Below are 21,701 nucleotides of genomic sequence, written 5' to 3'. Positions count from 1 at the left end.
TAATTCAAAACGTCATAGCCTCCAAATCAGGTATCCGAAGCAGCAGAGCGTCCAGCCTCGAAGCAATTTCACAGATAAATATAGGTAAATAGAAGGAAGAATCCAGGTGGCCAAGACTCTCAACTACGATGCGAATCTGAAGTTGTTTAACTTAATTATTGCCCAAGTAGCACTTTAAACAGGAGAGCATCCAATCATAATGTCGATTCCAACAACTAAACTTACTGTCAACATGACATGTTAACCGGGTAAGCGTCTGAGGATATATAATATAAATTTGAACAAATTCAAGTTGTTGATTACTAAAGATTTTAATCAGGAAAGCATCCAGTTTCTTAATAGTTCCACATGAATATAGATAAGATTTCAAGCAGGAAAGCGTCCAGTTTCTTAATAGTTTCACATGAATATATATATGTCTGCTACAGCACTCAAAATGTTCTCCCGAAACAATAAGGGAAAATATAAAGAAAATACACTACATGTCCAGATATATACAATTGAGCCACCCTCAGGAGCACTTCTTCCCTGCTTCAAACACTGGAGGGGACTGAACTTGTAGTATACTGATGCTACCATATGTTTCCTCCTGTGCTGTATATTCTCCTCTATTCCATGCTACACTGTCTATTTATTATTCTACTCTCTCTCTATTCCAGCCTCCCAAACCAAATTCCTTTCTTATCAGTATGACCTTAGACCTGGTATGACTGCCCAACATCAGTCACCACTGGTGATTATCTCCCTCCTCGTATAAACCTTCTCCAAAACTAGGGCCACTGAACTCATAGTGGTCTCTTTGTTGTCAGGTGCTAAGAAGCATCCATGGGATGATTGAAGAGAGAGAGAGAGAAAGAAAGGTCCAAGGAAGAAGGAAAACTTCTCAAACTTACACAAGGAACCCATCTGCTTAACATTCTCAAGACAGCAGCACCAGCCTTGGGAAGCCAATACTTCTCATGAAGAACTGCCAAGATTTGGTTTCTACCCACATGACCTGATCTCTCATGTACCTCACGCAGGATCACGTCTGATACATGACTTCCTCTGGAAAGGATGACAGGGTGGTTTGCATGAAGTGGAAGTGATGATCTACGAAGATTTCCACCCACTCTGAGTAGGCCGTCCTCCATCCTTGTAGATCTGGCTCAATCTCTTCACCATCCCATCTGCTTCCGACAGATGTTGCACTTCTTTTCTGTATGATTAACTGTAGGATCTGCAGCTCTGCCTCCTTTAGATCACTGTTAAAGAATGATCTTTTTGAAATTCTGATCCTTTTTTCACACATTTCTGTCCTTTCTTTTTCAGCTACCTGGTGAACTTTAACATCCAGCACACAGCCCTCATCAATTTTTACCATGAAGAATAGTAGTTGAGCAAGTTTGCCATTGCATTCTCCTGTGTCATGGTATTGAATGTACCAGCTTTTCCTTTGGCTGTTTTCGTCTCTAGCTCATCTGATACTGACTCCTTTAGAAGTGTTGCTTTCTCCTAAATCGAATGGGAAGTTTGTAACGATCGTCATCTCAGGAGATCTTTTCTTCCCAGGTCTTTACGGCATTGTTGTCATGAACAGACATTCTCCTTTCATCATTGTGAAGAAAGTCGATCCTTTCATGCTTTTAGAACTTGGTCTTCTGTTCGTCTAGTGCCATGTAGCTAGCATCAGAGACAAAACCGGATGAAGCTTCAAAACTCTGTAAACCATTCCTCTTTTCAAGTGGTCCATTTAATGTCCATCCAAGCATTGTCCTTACTGCATAAACTTCATCAGGAGCACCTGGCTTGATTTCAAGAGGCATCAGCGCTTCAGGCGCATTTTGTCCAGTAAGCATGGTCACTTGCTTGCCATCGATGAAAGGAATGTCAAGACCCGAGAGGTGTTGGTATCTCGAGATGTCCTCTTCTTTGGCCATATTCGCTACACTGATGTTCAAAATTGGACAAGTGAGATATTCAACCTTCATGTCTTGGTGAGCTGTGCTTCCCTTGACCCTCAGGGTGACAGCTTCACATCTCATTGTGCTGTTGGATCTTTCCAAAGTAGACATTGAAATAACTCTGTGCTTCCCTCTGACGTGCAGTCCATCTGCAAGTTCTTGAAGACAGAAGGAGTTGGTTGGTCCGGAGTCCATAAGAGCACAGGTCTGGCAGCTCTTTCTACCATCTGGAGATGTCATGGGCTGTTAATGTCTCGGCACAAGTCTTCAGCTGATCAGCAAAATTCCTCAGATGTTTAGGACTGTTCTGGACAGCACGGCCCTCTGTTACCTTCTTCATCCAGGCATCACTGATTTTGTTGTTGCCAAAGTGGTCTGCAAGCAGCGTTCTGGCATGGAGGTAACCATCATCCATACTTGCCAACTAGTAAGATTTTATCAGATTCAGTAAGATTTTTTACGTTAAAAATAGCAAAATCAGATTTTCTGTCAGAGAAATCAGATTTTACAAAAATATTTAGATATACCTTTCATGTATATTTTCTGAAGATTTGACCAAAAGTAAGATTTTTAACTTCAGTTTGCATAGAAAGTAAGATTTTTGCAATCCACGAGTAAGATATTTCATCTTGAAATGTTGGCAGGTATGCATCATCTGGATGCATCATAAGACAACACTGAATGATGTCTTTAGCTGGCCCATTACTTAGGTGGTACAACTTCAGTAGCTTGCTGTTGTTATCCAGGGATGAATTACCAACGATGTTGTCGAAAGACTTGATAAACTCAAAGAACTTCAACGGGTTGCCATCAAATGTCATAATGTTAGCACTGGAAATCATGATTGTCTCCTACAGTTGTTGGTGTTGTTTCTGACCCTGCTGTAGATGATGAAGGACGTGATGGTAAATTATACTAGTAGTTGAGGAGGTTGACTGAGGTTCCACTGGACATGGAATGGTAGTATCATTACCAGAGCTGGCTGCAGCACTATCTACTACTGATGTCATTCGCATAGGTTTCTCAGATGCTGACTTGTTATTTGAGAATTCAGCTTATTCATCCGTGGATGCAATTTTGTACCATGGAAGGCTGAAACTCCAACCTTCACATTGACGTTGCCATGTCCACCAGGCTCAGAGGAAGAGTCAAAATGCTTATTTAAAGCATCATCGTCAAAATGCTGCTTGTAGACCGCTTCCTCAGCTTTGGCTACTTTCAGCTTGGTTCTAAGCAGCAGAGCATTTTTCCTTTGCTCGAGTCTCAGTTCTTTAAGTTCAATCTCTTGCTGCGCGTCAAGAGCAGCAATCTCCACTGCTTAGGCAGCTCTCTTTGCCTTCGTCCTATTAATGTGGAACTGGTCGAAATGGTTGAACTGATCCCTCTGGCTTGCAGAGTCTTTCTGAATTGATGTCATCCACATTCTCCAGTTTGGTGTCATCCATCTCAGCTGACCACTGTCTCTCATGGCTCAAACTCTCCTGTATGTGAATACAGTCAACCCTCGCGTAAGTCGACATTTTCGGGACTGAAAAAATCGCGTCAACTTACGCGAATGTAGAGTTACACGTAAGTCGACAAAAAGTCGACTAATACGAAGTATTTTTTTTTTCCCCATGTCCCGTCCCCTCATCACAAGGTGTACTGGTACAGTCTTATGTTATAGGCCTACAGTCAGACATGCGGTAGTTTGTTTTGTTGATCGTTGTGGTTTACCTGGCGGATGTATTGTAGGAGCTCCTTTACTCTGATTTGTAGAGGGAAATGTGAAAGTCCTTGACATGCTTGTACTGAATATCGATGATCTCATCAAACGCATTAATGACTACATGTACACAACTATCTCGCCACCATCAATCGCTCGATCATTCCCGCCTGCACAAGTGTCCGCCGTCATACACACTGCAGTATTTGTACAGTGTACATGCTCTGTACCACACAACCACCACCATAAGCAGTCATCTGATGACAATCATATTGTACTGGCATGACCGTGCAACCTGCACTATCACCGCACCACCAATCGACAGCAAAAAGAAAAATAATAATAATAATTATAATACTAATAGTAATAATAAAATGAAATGAAAATAAAAAATAACAGTCCCACAGAAAATAGTATGTGTACGGGATTATGTCAACTTTATTCTATGGTCAATCAAATAAAAAGAGCGATCGTAACTTCTCAATGTCGCTACTCGCTAGTACAATGTACATACCGCATGCATACTGTGACAAGACAATCTGTACAATACATACAGGCTCGCATGACGCTGTCGACTGTCGTGCTAGCACGTGCTCATTGATTTTGCGTGTTTATGTATTGGATCGTTTGTTTACGCCTGCACACAAACAAATTCACGCACACCCCAACCTTCCATACCTTTGCACGATCACGACCTGTGTGAGCACTATTCTCGTAGCAACCATCAAGTTTGTGCATAAATTAAGGACACTGGAGTGGGTGACCTGTGCGGGATTACAAGTAGTGAGACAACGCACCAATAGCGAAACAGAGAGATGTGGAGAGAGCGGGAATTCAGCGAGAGAGCGAACAGCTGGTGGCCAATCAGTGGAAAGAAAGACAGAGAAAGAATAAACCCACGTGCGTGCTTAAGAATCCTGCAGTCACCGATACGCGGGGGGAAAGACATCGTATAGTAATAATGAAGAAGTGGTTACAAACACACGCCTGCAAATTTTGTGAACAAAAGAGACAGTGTGATTTCATGTCCTTTGATAGAATTATACTCATTACAGACTGTCAACAAATAGATGTATGTTTTGGATATTGGCTTAAAATGCAAGAACATTGCTATGCAACACGACAAAAAAATACACCTGCGTTTGTCAAATAAAAATCCAGTTGGAGCATAAATCATAAACATCCCTCTAAGCTTGACATTGGTTATGAATATACAATCAATGTACCATGACACTTGCAAACATTTCTCGCATCTGTCGAACATCAACCCCCCCCAAAAAAAAAAAATAAATAAATAAATGAATAATAAAATGCAATCATTATTACGGTCAGAGGGATCTACATGTACAATGTATTATGGAAGGCCTATAATAAGCCATTAATTTCACAAATCGACAATGTGCAACTCCGGTGGTATTCAGTCAGTCATAGTTATGTCGATAAATTCCCAATGATGGATAAAGTTTACATCGCTGGAACACAACACTTGTTTCCATACGTTTACATTCTTTCTCCTAATTTGATACATGGACGTACAGTGTACAAGTAACACCAATCAAATTACAAAAAGGCACTTGCGATCGGGAATACATGCATCCTTACATTTTGAGTAAATATCAACGCAAACACGAGAAACGCTCATTCTTTTTTTTTTAAGTAACCCATTTGCTCAATTGTCATATGAGAACATTTTGCAAGTGAGCAGATGCAATATAGTCGGATAAGTACACTGTACAAGAAAAATATGTAAGCAATCGTACACTTAATATTGCCATACACTGTAATTTTCTCTTCACATGAAGTCAAATGTGTGAAAGTAGGCCCGTACTTGCAGAAATAAATGAAATAAAAACAGCTGAAACTTTCAATACATTAACATGCCTAAATGAATTCAACTACAGTGTAGAGCCGTTCAATAAAGACGATTTCAATGTATTCAAATTCATGAAATTCTTCCGTCGAGATGTTTTCATTGCAACTGATTGACAAATTGCCCTACATCGACGTAAATAAGCACTGAATTGATCAGTGTTTTAGTGGTAGCCATGATAAAAAATCATGGGCGTACATACTCGAGCAGGATGTGGATGTAGGGCAATTTGTCAATCAGTTGCAAAGATTTCAATGTATTTGCATTGCCGGACAATCAAATGGATGTGGACAAAGTAGTTGAATCTGAAATCAGATTTAACTCTGAACTCTTAACATCAATGCAAAGTGTCAAGTTTAATTCAAATGAGGGAGAAGCTGCTTGAACGAGATATTGAGAAAGTACATGTACCATCCTACATGTATAACATGTTCACCTCTCGACGTATGACACTCACTTGCTCGAAAAATGATCAGTTATGGATGTTTGCTTGCTGTGCTTAGGTAGCTCCTTCATCAGGTATGCCTCAAATTTGTCCACAAATGAATAATCAGTAATCACAAATGAATAATCAGTTATGGATGTTTGCTTGCTGTGCTTAGGTAGTTCCTTCATCAGGTATGCCTCAAATTTGTCCACAAATGTGCCAATGAAGTCGGGAGTTTGGCCAGTTAGGTGAATTGCAACGACGAATGACGTCCAGCGCATTACAAACTTCGCTGACAGTTGGCGGGGCTTTCACGTTATCAATTTCCTCGGTAGTTTCTTCCTCCTCGGGCTCATCGTCGAGAACAGATTTTACCATGCCAACAATCTGATCATCCGTCAGTTCTTCGAAGCACTGCTCATTGTCATCGACTCTGATGTACTCTTCAAGTGGTGGCACGTCTTTGTAGAGATCAGATAGCCTCTCCTAAATGCCTCTGAATTCTCTCGTTGGCTCGATCTCGACCTCATGCACGTTCTCGTCAGGAGCGGGATCGTGGTCGGCCAGGGCATGCTGCTCCTGCTCTGTGGGAGGGACTACGAAACCCACCTTTCGGTAGACATTTGCAATGGTTTCCGCTGTCACCTTGGCCCAGGCAGATCTGACGGCAAAGATTGCATCAAGCAAGTTCCACTGGAATGGAGTGTCATGTTCAGCAGCAACAAGGCGTCGGAACAACAAAATGTGCCTGTAGTGTAACTTCAGATTGCGAATGATCCCTCTGTCCATTGGCTGGGTGACACTTGTTGTGTAGGCAGGGAGGAACACTAATTCGATATTTTCGAGCTCAATGGTAGGATGAGCTGGACAATTGTCCACGATCATCGCTATTCTCCGTCCCTGTGCGCCCATGGTCCGATCCAGCTTCGTAAGCCAACCTTGAAACAGGTCCCCCGTCATCCAGGCTTTTTTGCTGGCCTCATACGTCACGGGGAGACGGTGCACATTTCTGAATGCTCGAGGACGCTTACTCTTCCCGATTACGAACAGCGGGAGTTTATCACTTCTGTCCATGTTGGCGCAAACGAGGACTGTGATGCGCGTCTTCGATTGCTTGGTGCTGTGGTAACTTTGGCCCACAAAGCCAAGCAACTTCTCTGGTAGCATTTGCCAAAAAAGACCCGTCTCGTCGCAATTATAGATGTTTTTTGGCTCGAAGTGCTCCAAGATGTCTTTAAGTTTGCCCGTTTTCCATTCATCAACAATCTCACTGCTGACACCGGCAGCTTCCCCCGCCTTTTGGATCCGACCGATGCCGTGTCTTTTCTTAAAACGGTCGATCCATCTCGATGTCGGTTGAGTATCATGGCCGAATTTATTGGCAAAATATTTTGCCTTTGTGAGAAGCATTTCGCCATCAAGACGGAGGTCTTCATCCGACGTTTCTTGCCCGTTAGAACATCACCTGGCTGCTCAATGGCCCGAACTATTTTGTCACAATTTTTTAGTGTGTCCGACAACGTGTTATGCTTGATCTCAAATTTTTCTGCGACGTCTTTCCTTTTCCATGATGGATTTTCCTCCATGAATTTCAAGATAGCATACTTCTCTTCGTAAGATCTCGTTTTCAATTTGCGCTTGGTAGCCATCTCGAAGCCTTTGTTCTTCACAAGTGTATCATGCGCTATCCACAACAGGATTGATTGGTCAGGTTCATGTACATGTACAGTACATTTCGTGTCGACAACGATTCAAACAAGGGAAAGCTTGTTGCCCCAAAACTGATTACGTAAGAGTAGCACGCTGGTTTATTTGAGTATAGGCCCCTTACTGGTGTAGCATCTCAACTTTTCAATGCTTCTTTCTCTCTCTCTCTCTTCCCTTCTCCCTCTCTCCTCCTTGTTTCAATCAACACTTAATTTTGTTTTGTCGGCAAACTCTCTGAAATGCTTATTTGTGAGCCTCCTCTCGTCAGAGTGTCTATCCTCAATGTTATGACGGACACGGCAATTCTTCGCATTCAAAATTATTTTAGACGAAATCAAGACGGCGCTTCTCTCTACTACTGCCTGACCTTTTAACTTCTGAGGCTACTGCTTATGTATAAATTGTCCAAAAACGTTGTGGTCACTGTCAGTGGTAGCTTTCTGTGGTTTGCCCCCCTCCCCCTTGGGTTTCAACTGACAAAAGCAATCCCTTCTTTTAAATAGCCTAATGTATAAAAAACTGTTTTGTTGGGTTTTTTTTTTTTGCAATAACGACTCGCTCGAGTGAAAATCTTGAACCAACATCTCTGAATAAAACTCCGATTTGCCATGCACAACTTTCGTCTCTAACGTTTCCCTTACTTCTACTGTGATGAGGGAGGGGTGTATAGTGCGAAACGAACATAACACAACACACTTCTTCTCGCTATGTTCTCACCGAACCGAAATCAAAAACTTCAGAACAGCACAAATACACACTGATCACAGAGTACGCCTGCACTGTACGAGACTACGCTTACCGAACACACACACACACAACAAAACACTAGCGAAAGAAAGGAGAAAGTATCTAATGCCCTTATTCGACCGATGTAGAGATGTAGAACCGCACAAATCGCGTTGTTCTGTTGCAAATCGCGCTGTTCTGTTGCAAATCGGAGCGTGTGAACAATCGTTCTTCAGAGTACTGCAATTCAAATTTGAGGAGAAAAAATATGTCGACTTACGCGAGGAAATTTGCATGTATTTCAGCACGTTTGGCACTCAAAAATCATGTCGACATATGCGAGTTGTCGACTTGAAAATGTTGACTAATACGAAGAAATTTTCAAGGAATAACAAAGGGGAAAATCGGGACTTTTTTTCCGTGTCGACTTGGGCGAGTTGTCGACTTACGTGAGGTTGTATATCACTAAACTTGCTACAGTGTACACTTACAACTGTGCTCCTTATTTTGTCTATGAGATGGAACTATTGACCCTGAGCTAATTTCTTGCATTAGACTGTTCTACGTATCCAATCACTACTCGGTGCATATGCACTGTTAACACAGCTCCTTTCACTATTTATCATATCTATTACTGGAACCAAGGCCAAACACCCATTAAAGGGCTCCTGACAGTTAGAATGCGTAACTTCTTTCATCATGTAACACCCGTGTTTCGTTGCAAGCGCGACAGCTAACGGCGCACTTTCTCGTATAATGTATAGTCGTAGCCTGCTGGTGGGTAAGGGGATGCAGGAGGCGTTCACTCAACAAAAAAAAGGAAGAAGGGGGAGACGATGCAAGAATAGGTCCCTACCCTTGTGAGATATGACACCTGTAGAGAGCAGGGGAAGAATACATCTGGCTTGATCAACACAGTTCTGCAGAGTGAAGAACTTGTGCTGACCCATGCCAGATGAGGTTCATTCACCTCTCAGGTAAGAAAGGGATTTGTTTACCAAACAAACATACACTGGGTGCTAAGATGATCGCCTGGTGGCCTTTTCATCAAAAGACATAAGAGTTTACCGAGGAGGGAACTTGAACTCGGGCTAGAGCAACTGTATATTCTCCAACATACCCGTGTTTCATCCTCCCCATCATGACTGAATGATGTCCTCATCATTAACAAATTACAAATTGAAATTATATCAAATGCAATACGTAGAACTGATATGTCTACTGATCACATCTGAAAATACAGTAAGGTGGTCGTCTTCAATGCAAATACATGCTTTCATATCGAACTCTTTGTATACTGCTGAACGAATACTGATAAAAAGTGTAATTATAAAATGAGGAATATTTCAAAACAAAATGTAATTAAACTTTGTGTATACCCCTGATTCTACTCTCCAAACCTCTCCCCCTCTACTGAAAAAGTCGCCGTCCCCACAGACTGAGCCATTAAATTTGTGACTCATTAGATATGTAAATTTGGAGTGGTCAAACTTCTAACGATGCTGCAGGCAACCTCAAAAGCATCTTGCATTGCTGTGAGTTGGCTTATATTGCCCAGACTCGTGTATTGAAGACGCTCCACAGGTTGTCTATTCCTGCGAGTGCGTACCCCGAGTAGGCTGTCCTCTTCCACCTGGTCTGCGCTGAGAACAGTCGTGTCCTCAGGCTCAGCGTCAGCATCTCGCTCATCTCCGCAGTTGGTTGATTGATGATGACCCCTGGAACGTGCTGATCATCATCTTCGGCTGGCATGTCAATCACCTCTTCCTGAATGTCATCCATCTGAGCCCATGGTCCCTCGCTGTTGTCAGCTGAAATGGTGGACTGGCCGCCATGTGTCTCCTGGTCCTTCTGGTCTCCCTCTGTCACTGAGTGGGATTGAATGGTCTGGAATGTGGCAGGAGCATTCTGAAGTCCAAACGGCATCCAGTTGCACCCAAACAGACCCATCGGAGTTGTGAATGCCATCTTCACCTTGTCTTGCTCGTCAACCTCTACCTGCCAGTACCCCGAAGTGAGATCCAGCGTACTGAAGTATTTACCAAGTGAGTCCAAGGCTTCCTCATCCCTCGTCTGACCATTCAGCTTTAGGGAGTCTATGCAGAACGTAGACTACCATCTTTCTTCTTGGCGATGACAATGGGGGAAGTATATTGGCTGCTGCTTGGTCTTATAACTCTAGCATCATTCATCTCTTTCAGCATGTCTTTTACGTCCTCATAGGGGGCTGATGGGATCCTCCGGTAGGGAAGACAGAATGGGACGGGGTCGACAAGGGGAATCTGATGAGTAATTGAAGTTGTATTGCCATAGTCGGTCGAATGGTGAGAAAAGACATCGCCATTTCTCTCGAGGAATTGCTGAAGATGTATCACAGCCTGTGCATGGCACCTGGCTCGGTGCCTGCTAGTTTAATTGGTGCTGCTCTTTGGGTGACTCAATGCTGTGAATTTCCTTCACAGCCCTGAGTATGGCCAGTGAGGTATTGGAAGTAAGGGTGTTTGGCACGCCGCTGATATTTCAGACTGTCACAAAAATTATACAGGTCTCCATTAGCTGAAGTTGGTTCCACCAGAGTGCAGCAGTCTGGAAATGGTGTCCTTCCATGCACGCGGCCCCTCACAGTCCTCTGCTCTCCCAGCACCAGCTGGACAGGTGGCCCACGCAGAGTCATGCGTCCGATGAAATCTCCCTTTCCACTTACGTCTGCTATTCCCAGACGCATGAAAGCTGCTTTCCAGATGGAGTTGTTCTCTCCTACAGCATATAGGAAAGACTCTCTTCCATGTACCCTCACACAGTCCTCCTCCAAAGCTCTGATGACATTAGTTATGACAAGCAAAGGGACATCATGCTTTTACTTAGTATAGTACTGTAAAATTGTTTTCTTTCGCGGTGGTTTTATTTTCACGCTTTGAGGTTGAATCACGAATTTAACATCATGCATCATGCCGACTGTGAATTCACAGATTTTGCTGACTGTGAATTTAAACACACGCAAAAAAATCGACACCGATGGAAGCCGCGAAAGTATCTTTACGGGAAAGAAACCACTTTTACAGTAGTAGCTGTCACAAGTGTCGGGACCTTTGTGTATTCGAAACCCAAGACTGATAAGTTGGACTCGATCACCCTCAGTACACCTTGGTACACCTCGTGGTTGTCGGCACCCCAGACAGATATGTCAGCAGCCCGGAGGGGTTGTTCACACAGGCCAGGGTGGGTACGCCCCAACTCCTCGGATACGGTGGTGACCTGTGAGCCCGAGTCGATGAGCACGTTGACCTCCTTGCCGTTGATCATAACCAGAGTCTCGTTGGCTGGCCCTATAACACCCAAGTCATTTGTCCTCGTCGCAGGGGTAGGAGTCGTTGAAGTCATGCTATTCGATGGTGTTGTGATTTTGTCAGTCCTAGTCAAGTCAGGAGGGTTAGGGTTGGTCTTGTTAGCGCCCACAGCCACCGCTGTGGGCCTTACCCGTTTAAAGGATGGGCAGTCATGTGGGAAGGGCAGTTTCTAGCAAAATGTCCCTCCAGTCCACAGATATATACAGTGTACAGAAAGTAAATACCCCGACCCTAAAATTTTACAGTGTAAAAAGTGATTGAGGGATATTTTTCCAGCATCGTTGCACACATTGTACCAGTTGTTCACATGTCGTGTAGTATGGAGGCTCATAAACCTTATCTTTTAGGATAGTCCATAACTTCTCAATCATGTTGAGGTCAGGGGAGTTGCCTGGCCATTCATCTTTCTTCCAATAAGTGGGAAATTTCTCTTCGCACCATTGTTGCAAAAGCTGAGCTGTATGGGGCATGGCACCATCTTGCGGAAAGATAACATCTGCTGGATTTGGGCAGACGTTCGGGTTCCAAAGACCTGGCTCATAAACTTTAGTCAGAATTTTCTCTCTGTAATATTGCCCATCTATTGTCTTTTTAGCAGGAACAGTCTGGCTGTCTTGCTCTGCAAAACCTTTCCTTGCTAGATGTTGACACCTCGACATGCCTGGCCAAGATGTCGCCTGGTTTCCCTCTCTCTGACAAGGTGACGGAGCTCATCCTTCAGGGCTCGAAACGTCACGAGTCGAGGCCACATTGGTGACAGCCTCGCCCTGACCTTCTTATCACGCAGGCCCCTCATAAACTGCGTGGTCAGTTTTGCATCTCTATCCCCCATCGGTATGCCGTCGTATAGCGCCTCTTCTATATTGCATAGTATGCCATCGAGTGAGATTGCAAAAGAGCCGACTTCCTCATGTTGTTGCTGGGCTCGCTCATACACCTATGGCAACTGCTGCCTGCATACTCTAGTCTGAGTTCATGGAAGGCGCCTTCTGGGGTACGCTCACTCGGAGGGATGTTCAGAACCAGATGCTGCGCTTCCCTGCTTAGATTATAGATGATAGTGGCAAATGCTAAACCCGTGGGCTGGGGTGCAGCAGCCAGCAAATAGTCCATGTCCCGTATCCAATCGAATCGGATTACGCAGTTTCGTGTAATGCCGTGTTTCACTGCAAACACGACAACTAACAGCGCACTTTCTCGTATAATGTATAGTCGTAGCCTGCTGGTGGGTAAGGGGATGCAGGAGATGTTCACTCAAGAAAAAAAGGAAGAAGGGGGAGACGATGCAAGAATAGGTCCCTAACCTTGTGAGATATGACACCTGTAGAGAGCAGGGGAAGAACACATCTGGCTTGATCAACACAGTTCTGCAAAGTGAAGAACTTGTGCTGACCCACGCCAGATGAGGTTCATACACCTCTCAGGTAAGAAAGGGATTTGTTTACCAAACAAACGCCGGGTGCTCAAAGGTGATCGCCTGGTGGCCTTTTCATCAGAAAACAAAAGAGTTTATCAAGGAGGGAACTTGAACTCGGGCTACAGTAACTATATGTTCTCCATCATACCCGTGTTATATCTACAATGTTTACAACTTATCCATGTCTTCACACTATGCCGTTTGCTTTGGGAGCAGACAGCCGATACCACATGTGCGCAATGACGTACGCCAACCAAGCAAATCTTCATATACAGTGACTCATTTTCTGACACAAATTTCAAACTCACACATAACTGTCATTTATCATCCTTCAGGGTATCAGTTCATGAATGTTTGAATTCTGATAATTTGCGTAATTTGGCTACTTATGACATTGGACATGTTCAGAACTGTGAGAAAATGCTGCTGGATTCATGACGACAAGTCGTCTTCAACGACATGTGACTGCTGCCAGTGAAAAGCATAACACCCTCTACGTGTGAGATCACTATTAAAACGGGTCTCAGCCTTCGCTTCTGACATCACACGTCTTACATCATGAATAATAATGTATGAATCAGATCTCAAAAGGCCCTCGCGCTGTTGTGCTCGCCCGTTATAGCCATCATACAGTGAGAGGGCCTTGTCAAAAGGCTAATGCAGCCAGGACTCTGGGCTCACTTCAGGGTTTTGGAAGCTCTAGGGTTATACAATGTTTATGCTGTCTTTGTGCCATTTTAGTTTTATTTTTGAACATTTCATATGGCAAAACTACAGCTGGGCTTTAGAAAGCTACATTGATATTCTAGATGGGAGATAATTTATAGCTAGAGCAGGAGAAATTCAAACTCGGGTGGGAAGGAGGGAGATTTGGAGAAAATGGTCTCAACATGAGATCTCCCATTGACAGTGGGAGAATTGGAGTCTCTGGTTTCTCTAAAATTGATCACTTTGATAGCACAGAGATCTCCGTGTGAAAAGATTAGCAGCTGAAGTCGACCATGAATGCTGTCCTTGTTTGTTTCTTCTTGTCAGCAATGCCAAAAATCCCAAATAATTTGTCTTTCCTTTTCTCTGGTGTGGGATTCTTAGCTGTGCAGGATTAAAAAAAAAAAATACAAGTTAATATACATCATTTAGCTGAGGGTCAAGAGAATCTGTCACTATACTTGCTGACTGTATTGTGTGTAATGGTATGTCGGCCCCCTTTTGAGGCTTAAGAATGTGATGTGCAAATAACATTCAAATGTACTTTCAAAATGACTGTCTTTTCAAAGTATGAACCCAATTCCAGTTCTGTGTAATGGAACAAATAGATTATGCCGCAATTAAAACACAATTAAGATAGAAATAAAACAAGCAAGCAGATACCAATGAGGTAAAGTGCTTATTTTTGCCACCCTGTCACCACAGGGTGACTAAAATTATATCATAGTATCCTAGGCAACAAACCGTCATATTGGCTATGAACTGACTATAATAATCAAACACCAGTTACTAGTAACTGTTAGCTCTCAGTTCCATTATAGGTCCTCATGAATATGTCAATATTTATGGCATGTATTGACTGCATGTAGCTATTACAATTTGTCATTATAATACTTATAATAACAAATACACACTGATCGGAATGGTTGTGTAGAAAATGGTGAAAACTGATGTACATTTTGTATTAAAGGGGAATCCAACCCAAACATATATGCAGATTCAGTGAATTTACAAATATTAGAACACATCAGTGAAGTTTGAGGAAAATAGAACAATCTATTTTCAAGAGTTCTGAATTGTCATAGTAGGCCTATTGATTACATCCATGAGGTGTTCTTTCATTTTCTGAATAAGAAGCCCACAACAATTTGTGATGTCAGTTATGGAATTATATAAAGTTTAGCATAGCCTATACATAGAGAATTCCGCAAAATTTCATATTTTTCATTAAAAATACTACTCACTCCCTCAACTTATGACTGATATATATGTTAGGGGTAGTATTATTACCCTCTGCCTTCCGAAGCATTATGAGTCCAGTGCTCTTTTATTATGCTAAATAAAATACATGTAGAATATTCCAAAATAGAATGTGGAATTTTCTTTAAATATTTTCCTTAAATTGCTCCACTACTATGACATAAACAGTGTAGCCTTCTTATCTAGGGATGGTGGTGCCAAAACTTAAAGAATTAATAACTTTTAGAAGAAATTTTCCTCCAACTTCACTGATGTTTTCTACTTATATTGTTCATTCCCTAAATTTGTATACATGTCTATAATTGGGAGTAATTCCCCATTAATGCTTACTGCCATGTTTGAAATGATAAACCATGGTCTTACATTTGCTTACAACTGCCATCAGTTGAAACAGCAGACTGTACCAGGAAATCTCATTGAATGTATAATGAGGACCAACAATTCATGACAATTATACCTTACAATATCCAGTGTATCATTGTGTCAGGTCACAAAAACGATGAAATATATAGATTTTGAGCCTGCATAATCACCTCGTTATAAGAGGGTTTTGTTATACCTGACCTCTTTATAAAGAGGTTCCATGGTATCAGAATTCTGTTCTATCAAATTCCCCGAGAATAGCACAGGTGTATTTTGTTGTTGTTGTTGTCTGAAGTGCAATTCTGTTCCATTTTCAAGTTGACTATAACAAATGGAATGCAATCATATTTGTTTATCAAAGCCAACTTTGATATTTGTCTAAATGTTGTTTTGTATTTGAGAAAAAAATAAAACACAAAAAAAAATAGATTAAAAAATAAAGTTTATGAAAAGGTGATATTATGTGCCTGTCAAGATGCAAGTTTTGTTTGTCTGTTTGTTTCAATTGTTTTTGTTTTGTCTTTTTCCCAATACCAGGTAAATGAGTTTTCTTTAAATTTGAGTCCACTTCAAGAGTCTGAGTTTTCGATTTGTTTGGAGACATGTTTGTTGCCAACATAACATTCTGCACTTCCTTTCTCTGAGCGCTTGATATCCTTGGTTTGTGTTCGGGGAAAGGGCATTTATATAAAGTGGGACAGGCTTAAAGATTGTGTATGGTTCTGGTCGAGGTGAGGATTTAGCTTTTAATGTTTTGCGAGATATTCAGAAACCACTCTATGAGGTGTCAGAGAGCATGCAATTCTAAGGGGTATCAAAAGTTTATTTGATGAAAATCGGTTTTGAAATGATTTTGATATCCTTGGTTTGTGTTCGGGGAAAGGGCATTGACATGTATATAAAGTGGGACAGGCTTAAAGATTGTGTACGGTTCTGGTCGAGGTGAGGATTTAGCTTTTAATGTTTTGTGAGATATTCAGAAACCACTCTATGAGGTGTCAGAGAGCATGCAATTCTAAGGGGTATCAAAAGTTTATTTGATGAAAATCGGTTTTGAAATGATTTTGATATCCTTGGTTTGTGTTCGGGGAAAGGGCATTTACATGTATATAAAGTGGGACAGGCTTAAAGATTGTGTACGGTTCTGGTCGAGGTGAGGATTTAGCTTTTAACGTTTTGCGAGATATTCAGAAACCACTCCATGAGATGTCAGAGAGCATGCAATTCTAAGGGGTATCAAAAGTTTATTTGATGAAAATCGGTTTTGAAATGGCTGAGATATCCAAAAACAAGGTGAAACAAAGGGATCCTAACAAAAGGCATGGCCTGTAGTCTTTTATTATTATTACTTTTTTGGATATCTCAGCCATTTCAAAAACCAATTTTCATCGAATAAACGTTGAATCCTTCTTAAAATTACATGCTCTTTCATATTTCATAGGAGGTTTCTCATTATCTCACTTAGGAAAGTTCAAAACATGAATCCCCACCTCAACCAGTACTGTACAGCCCCTTTAATTATGAGATCATAGTCCTTTGGGCATGGAGTGGAGTGTGTGTGTGTGTGTGTGTGTGTGTGTGTGTTTGTATGTTTTGCAGTGAGAATGTCTGTGAAGTGCCCAAAACTATACCCTGTAGTAAAATTACTGTATAAGCTGTTATTTTCGCATACAAATACACGTATACTCACAAATTAAGAGATCACAGACATTTTTGTGGGATGTTGTTTTCACGAATGGACACAATGCTAACATGAGTGCACTATCACCCTAGTGCATGGCGACATTTTTGCGTGTTGGTAAATTAGCGGTCAAGCAGTGATTCACGAAATTCACGAAAATATAACCCTCGCAAAAATAAAAACTTATACAATAGGCCATGGTTTTCAGAATGAGTGTGGCATAGATAAATACATGTATAATGTGTACCAAGAAGGCTGAAGGTCTTACTCATTCAAGTTATCATACTGTACTGAGGAGTACTATTTAAAGGAGGAAGCATCTACCCCACAGAAAAAAAAAAAAAAAATAAGGGATGCAATATTTCTGTGTTAAGATATATAAATGCACCGTATGGTTGTTTTTTGTTTTTTGTTTTCAAAGCTGTGAATGATTACTATGCTTTTGTAAAATGAAGTACCGGTTCAAACTGTAGCACAATGTTGCCTTGTTTTGTCAAAGCTCACATTTGGTTTAATCAAATATGGTGCAGCCTCCATCGTATTAACTACTTCCTTTTGAGACCAAATATTTGTGTATCATTACTGTTTTTATTTCAAGTAAAAGAGTACAATGTCACATAATTTTAAAAACAATATTACATATTGAATATGATACAGCTCTATGGTGTGGTAAACTCTATAAATTGCCTTCATCTGAGTCAAATACTTATAATTACTGACCACTTGATTTTTGTAAGAAGGAAAGAGTACTTATCAAATATTTTTTTGAAAGAAAAATGCACTTTGTACTCTCAAGTATACCTGTCTCCTAAAAGTACTCAGGATGTGAAAATTCTGTTTACAGAGATTAAACACAACAAAATATATATTACAGCATGGTAGATCACATTGTTATAATGCCTGGGTTAGTCAAATACCATTCGGAGAAGTTGGATAAAAATATGCTCACATGATAGCAGAACACTTTCATACAGTGTATAAACAAATTGCCAATGATACTGTAACAAAGTGATGTCACGATGTAAGTCACGATGGTGAGTGTACGCACGTTCGAGTATATCTGGATAAGTACGGGGCATGCGTTTAGTCACACGCATGTTACGAATAAAAGTCTGTATGCATGTGTACTGAGTAAAGGGCAGTTGCGTTCTAGCCACGTCTGGAGACGGACAGGCGTGTAGGGAGTCAGCGGGCACTTGTGTCATTGCAATTCAATTACCTTGGCTATACCAGTGTAATCATTTGTACTTTCCTATTCCATATGAACACGGTGATGAGAGAAAATGATTCCTATGTATGCAAAGACATGAGAGCCCCAACATCAACGCACAACGGCCCAGTTGTGTTACATTTGGCGGCAACGGTGGGATCTGTCATGCATATTGAAGGATTTTGATTGTACAGCTGTATTAGTTCATATTGTTTGCAAGACTTTCCGATCCTATTCAAATTTCGTACTTCACTTCATTTACATGACGCCTAAAGGCGCCATCACTGACATATGCAATCTAATGCGTTAACTACAAGTCGCCGTAAAGCCCTAGAGCTGTCACCTACGCAGTACGCAAAGGTGTCTTCACCTCTACATCGTATTCGTCAGACGTATTCCCACGAGGCTTGCCTAGAGTCACTTCACCTACACGTCACTTGCAGGCGCCACTTCACCTACACGTCACCTGCAGGCGCCACTTCACCTACTCGTCACTTGCAGGCGCCACTTCACCTACACGTCACCTTCAGGCGCTATAACTTCACCCATAGACGTCCTCTGCAGGAGTTAACTCTACCTACAGGGCATCCTCAAGCTCACAGGTGCCTCCGGTACTCCATCGCCTTCACAGTGCCAACATCTCGTCGCTATGAGCACTTCCCCTGAATCGCCGTAAACAGGCACCATCATAACTGTATCGTTTCATCAGGTTGCTACATTCCATTTTCTGCAGGCGCTTGTCACCAAAAACAAACTGTTGGCAATGGCCAACCAAAATTCAGCTCTAGACCCTAAAGAAGAACTTGACATGCTGGCAGCAGAAGTGCAGCGAGGTGATGAAGAACTGCAACACTCTCGAGATAAGAATCAACTGCTGTTGGAACAAAATCGTCTCCTCCGCGGAAAGCTGGAACGATTGGAAATGGAGCAATCAACCGTCGCATTTCTGAGGGTACGCGAACGAGAACGGACACCTACTGCGAGCATATTTGACAATGGTATCCTAACGGACAAGAGACCTATCTCTCTGTTGTTTGAACATCACCGAGGACCTCACGCTTCTTCTCGTGAGTGGGAAAAGACATCGATCAACAGGTTTAAGGATGCCAACACATAGCAGACGACCACAACCACGTCAAGCAGAGAAACCTCACCACATGGGAGGACAGGCGGCAGCAGGACCAGATTCACACTTCAGGGAAAAATTTCAGAGATGAATGATTATACAGCCGTATGATGTCGAGACGCCGACATACAAGAGGCAACGGATTCAACTCTTCCAAAATGATGACAAGATCCATGTCATGCTCTGGGGCAATGTGGCTGAGAAATTTGTCCATGAATTTGTATGCAGATTCGTAGTACCTCAGGAATTGCACTCGGACCAAGGACGACATTTCAAATCTCAAGTGTTTGCGGAGATGTGCTCTATCCTGGGAATCGACAAAACTCGCACAACGCCGTATAACCCGAAATCTGATGGGTTCATAGAAAGGTTCAACCGCACGCTCGTATCCATGGTCTCTATGATGATCGACCCGACCAGAAGGCAATGTGACTGGGACAAGCAAGTTCCCCAGGCCTTATTTGGCTATCGATTCTCACCCCAGGAGTCCACAGGAGAGTCACCGAATATGTTGATGTTAGGTCGTGAGGTAAGTCTCCCCATTGATCTTACTATGGAAACGACTAGAGAAGACGAGAAAATTGACCCTGAAAATGAAGTCTTGAATATGCGCAGGAGCTTAGGAAGAATATGAGGGCAGCACATCAAAGAGCCAGAGGGAATTTAGCTAAAGCAGCTAGACACCAGAAAAGGACATATGACAAGAGAGCGGAAAAGGATGGTTTACAAGTTGGGAAATTCGTGTGGTATTTCAACCCCGCAAAGACGAAGGGCTTGTCTCCGAAACTACAGCGAAGATGGAAAGGACCATATCTCATGACACATAAGCTCTCTGATGTTGTGTACAGACTTCAAATGAAACCCAATGGCAAAATGGTAGTTGTTCACTCAGACCGTTTGAAGCCTTATCAAGGGGAACCGTTAGATTCTTGGATCGAAGAGCCGGAAGTAGACTCAAGCTACCTTCCAGGCGAGAAGAGTGAGACAGAGCAAGAGATCAGAGAGGAGATTCCGACGTCACCAGACACCGAATCAGAAGCGACACCCCCTGAAGAAAAATCCGAACCGGATGTCCCCATCCCAGCACCTAGGCGAATGCCTATCCCTGCACCACATCGAAACCCTCCAAGGCAGAGAATGGCCCCAAAACGATTGATTCTTGAAATGTGATGAATAAATGAGATATTTGTGTTCCTTTTGGTTTACAAGTATAATACTTAGGTTGGGTATTTTATCTGAAGGAACCAGTGTTGTTCCTTTCTTTCTGTTTTCCGATCCAGGTTCCCATGTTTCAATATGGGCGGAAATATCAAGTGTTACACGTGTCAAAACTATTTCGGCCACCACCGGAGTCTGCAGAGGCACATCGAAAGTCAGCATAGGCATCCAAGGCGTTTTGAGTGCCATGAATGCGACCGCAGCTATGGGAGGATCGACAACCTCCGGGCCCATGAAAAGACACACCGTGACATGCCAGCGGGAATGAGTCCAATGGGCAGAGGGAGGAGCCCCCAAAGGAGAAGTCCTCATAGGAGGACCCCCAGAAGCAGGAGTCCGCGGCGGAGGACAAGCCCGCTGCGGAAGAGTCATGAGATTGGGAAACGGGGGAGAATGGGTCAGTCTGTGGCTACCCCAAAGGAAACACGGGAGGAGACAGAGGTGCGGGAGCAGCCCTCGAATGTCACCCCAACCGGAGATGCCGGAAGAGATGATGAACGTGGAGATGAGCTAGTTGCGCGAGACTTGAAAGTAAAAAGTCAGCGAATGACGTAGTCAAAAAATTTCGCGCGGTGGAATAGTCGCGAAAAATGTCGAGGGGGGGGTAACCCCCACTCCCCCCCCCCGGCCCTTTTAGGGTTAAAGGCCGACTTCTTATTTGAATATGCGGCTTTAAACTGAGTCGTTACCAAATTTTGCCACAGGTATAAAAGCCACATACCAGATGATGGTTTTGATATTTGCTATGTTTTTGCACTTAGATAAGTGATATAGGCTTACTCAGTGTGTTTTCCCATTAATGAATGACTTCTAAATAGCGAGTTGGTTTTGAAGAAAGAATAAAAGCTGGAGGAAGTTATGAATTAAGTATAGTAATAGAAAGAAACCAGATCTGTGAAGGCTGTCCGATAAAAGTTGTTTCACTAACAAGAAAGTACAATGTAGTTTTATACCATTGTTTCTGTTATTGTTGCTATTTCACCGTCAGAGGAC

General features: G+C 42.4%; 1 protein-coding gene and 2 pseudogenes across 1 annotated transcript in view; 2 read left to right on the top strand and 1 right to left on the bottom strand.

The window, feature by feature from the left end:
* The window catches only part of LOC140245059 (protein transport protein Sec61 subunit beta-like), a 231,514-nt gene that overhangs the window by 184,851 nt on the left and 24,962 nt on the right, over positions 1-21,701 (top strand). The gene's annotated exons all lie outside the window — the stretch shown is intronic.
* LOC140245509 (uncharacterized) lies at positions 1,626-3,407 on the bottom strand (annotated as a pseudogene).
* LOC140245308 (uncharacterized) lies at positions 19,664-20,780 on the top strand (annotated as a pseudogene).

This window comes from Diadema setosum, chromosome 22, assembly GCF_964275005.1.
Source record: "Diadema setosum chromosome 22, eeDiaSeto1, whole genome shotgun sequence".
In the NCBI taxonomy this organism is placed as follows: domain Eukaryota; kingdom Metazoa; phylum Echinodermata; class Echinoidea; order Diadematoida; family Diadematidae; genus Diadema; species Diadema setosum.
This window is presented reverse-complemented; position numbering and strand designations above follow the sequence as displayed.